Source organism: Micrasema longulum, unplaced genomic scaffold (genome assembly GCF_059751315.1).
Source record: "Micrasema longulum isolate JH-2025_06_02 unplaced genomic scaffold, ASM5975131v1 h1tg000819l, whole genome shotgun sequence".
NCBI lineage: Eukaryota > Metazoa > Arthropoda > Insecta > Trichoptera > Brachycentridae > Micrasema > Micrasema longulum.
This window is the reverse complement of record NW_028278011.1, coordinates 203,924-207,556: the sequence shown is the minus strand read 5'-3', so window position 1 is coordinate 207,556 and position 3,633 is coordinate 203,924. Positions and strand designations below refer to the sequence as shown.

Here is a 3,633-nt window from a genome sequence, read left to right as displayed (position 1 = left end):
ATAAAAAATGCGTACCTAACTTTAAAATAAACTGTTGCAAATTGTAGGGTTCTTTGCCACAACTGACTATTTTCAAATTTATTTTTCTTTATTTGAAAATATGATAAGGTGTAAATACAGTAAAATTGTAAGGCAAGTATTTTTATTTCCTTAGAATTAGGCAGATTTAGCAAATACACCTATAATTTTTTATTTCAGAACTGATTAAGTAATTCGTTTTATATGGTAATTTAGTTAACCGTTACAAAATGTTTTTTAATTTTGACACCAAAAATTACTGCATTTTGACAAAAATTAAATATATCAGCATGTTTTGCTTTATTAAATGTACGAGTATATAATGTGATGTAAAACTCGATTTTCCTTATTTAGGAAAAAGTCAACTTTGAAAATGAACCCAGCAACTTTTATAACTGCTGCTACTACTACTACCATCACGCCATTTCCCCGTAGGGGTAGGCAGAGGGAAGGGACCGCCACACACGTCTATCATGGCATACATTCCTAGCTTCTTACACAATTTTATCAATTGTACTTGACTGAGATTTACACCTCGCCTGATTTCATAATTTGTAAGCATGTCACACATTGATTTTCCACATATTCGTCTAAGAAATCGTATTTCAAACGCGATCACTTGGCTTTCATTTTTATATGCGCTGTTTTAAAAAGTAAGCGACGATACTGACACAGCATGTTTTCATAAAGTTCTTTTTAAATTATTTTATAATTGTGGTGACTATATCAACGTACAGTAGAAGAAATGCCAAACCCTAAGTAGATCGTAGAACTGCTTAAAAAACCTCCCTCACAAAGTACCCGAAGCTTCCCTCAGTAGACTGTTTTTTATTTCCCTCGAAGAAGTGTCCTTTCGTCCATAATTTTCCATTCCCTTCTCCTTCTTCTAGCTGTCGAATTTCTAGTTATTCTATTGCACACGATAGGCAGTTACATTACAAGAAAAAAAAACAATAGTAAATTTGATAGATATTTTTTGATCTTTATTGCTTACTAGCTCGATCCCATCTCGAATATGCTTCTTCAATTTGGTATCAATTGCAAGGGGGTAATTATTCCTATTTTGAAATATAGCAATCTCTTAATCTGTCTTCATTGGAGAAACGTAAAACTGAGATGGACCTTATATGAATTTTCAAAATACTAGATGATCTAAGTGATGTCCCATCTCTGTGGCAATTAATTTCTTTTCATGTTCCCAACCATGTCACCAGAAGTCAAAATCTGCTATTTATTCGATCTTCTAAGGGCAACTTTTGTTTTTATGCCCTAATGTCCAGAATGTGTAGATTAGTCAATTCGTCACATGACTTAAAATTCTTTGGGATAGATCTTCCGGTTTTCGTAGATCTCTTCGCCACTAAAACAGTGTGGGATGACGATGGATTGGCATGGTTTAGTTCGAAGTCTTATATGTTTATCGTGTTCATGAATGTATTGTCTACCATTATTTTATTGCCCTTTTTTTTTTTTAAAAGGAATAACCCGCTAAGCCTATATTTTGAGGCTTGTCAGCAGGTGGGATAGAGGGGATATAGAAGAAGGTAATTAAAAATACACTTCAACACCCAAACCAATTGAGAAAAAATCTTTCTTGGATTTTTCTCTTGCAACTGGCGGGAATCGAACCCGCGACGCCAGTTTCACAGATAGCCGTCTAACCAACTGCACCACGGCGCCCGTCTAATGTTTGCCCTTGTTTGCCTTAGCTACATAGTTTTATATTATTTTTGTTCAGTCTTTTGCATACGAGTATATGTTTCTTCGTGTAACTGTTGTAATTGGCTTAGGGCGTATATATAATAAATAAATAAATATTTTGGGAGTTAATCAAATGCCTAGACTTCAATATTACCGTATCTAAAAATTTCTTCATCTCTGTTGTAATATGTTTATATTAACAGCACTCCTGGAAGTTGAATTCAGTCCTTGTCTACAAACATTTTGACAAACTTAAAATATTGTTCATTAAAAGAAGCATTTGACAAGAAATCATTTACCATTGTTTAACAAAATATTTTTTTAATAAAATCAACAAACATTAAAATACATTAAAAAATATTTGTTTATAATAAAACCTGTCGTACTTTTTTTATTCTATGCAATAAAATAGGTTACTTACAAAAATAAATTTTGTTTCGGACCATGTGAGGTTTTTCTTTTTTCTTTTTCTCAATTTCTGAAAATAAGAAATGTCACCGTTGACACTTATACTTACTTCGGGGAATAAAAAGTCGGGTCTGTCCACCCGAAGCTTTTTCATATAATTAGAGGGTAGCGAGATAGAAAGGGGAGGATAAAACATAGGATAGTATATACCCCAAACTGCGACAAATAGACCAGATTTATCCTGATGGAAAAACACTTTGCAGAATTACCTACTAATTTCGATCAAGCATAAATATTTTTTTATTCTACGTTATACGTGAGTCAGAAAAAAAATCACAAATGTTTTTTTATGACAAAATTACATAACTATGATACATAAAATATTAACGCATCCTAAACTTCATGATATCAAAAACTGTATGTTGAGTTGGAATACAACATTATGGAAAATCGAAGCATGCGTGTTTTTTAAAAATACAAAAATATTAATATTTTCATTTCACATCTGAACAATATGTAGTACTTTGCACCATATTTAACTAATTTATTTATTGTAGCTGCTCAAAATTTAACTCAAATCGGATTGTGGTCTCGTGGCTAGTGTTGCGGACTCACGGGCCGAAAGTCCGAGGTTTAAACCACACTCTACCCAACTTGATTTCCATTTTCTAATAGTGAGTTATTTACAACTCGTTGAAAATGGCCACCAAAATTGAATTATTAGCGTAAATTATAAGAACGCTAATATTTCTTTAAAAAAAAAACTTACTTTGTCCCAATTTAGATATTTTTAATACAAAATTTTGTGACTTAAAAAAACTTTTTGATTAAATGTAAAATGAATCATTTTGATACAAAATTTTGTGACTTAAAAAAACTTTTTGATTAAATGTAAAATGAATCATTTTTCAGTGTGTAATAAGTTTATGTTCCTTTAATTATGTTCATATTATTATCATATTAATATTTTGAATCGTTCAACTATATTATGATGTCGTCCTTGTGGCGTAATGGTCAGCGCGTTAGCCTGCGATGCAAAAGGTCTCGGGTTCGATTCCCGACATGGTTGATATGAAATATTTATTTAAAAGGGTGTTTTCACACTGGAATATTTCATAGTCCCTGGACTGGTATCTGAAGCGTTAGACTGATCATCTTACCTTCATGTAATAAAAATGATCCAGATACGCGGCGATTGTTGTAGCAATGCAGTGCCCTATGCACCATTAGTTGTGGAAAAGGAATGATGATGATGATATTATGAAAATCCCTCTCCTCCACTCTATTTCTTCATCCCTTAACATTCTTACGTGCTATTTTTTCTCTTATCTTATACATAAATGTACCAATGTTATATTAATTTTATTTCTATTATTACCTAGTTGAATACTAACCATTTTATTTTTATTCTCAAATTATTCTCAACTTTACTTTGTTATGTTTTTATTTAGAACAAAAGATTTTCTCATGTTAATTTTTATCGTTTATTTAGAGATGTTATGTTTC

General features: G+C 31.7%; 1 non-coding gene across 1 annotated transcript; it reads left to right on the top strand.

The window, feature by feature from the left end:
• Positions 1-3,123: 3,123 nt before the first annotated feature.
• TRNAR-GCG (transfer RNA arginine (anticodon GCG)) lies at positions 3,124-3,199 on the top strand. Its single transcript has one exon. It is a non-coding gene; the product is annotated as a tRNA-Arg (tRNA).
• The last annotated feature ends 434 nt before the right edge of the window (positions 3,200-3,633 follow it).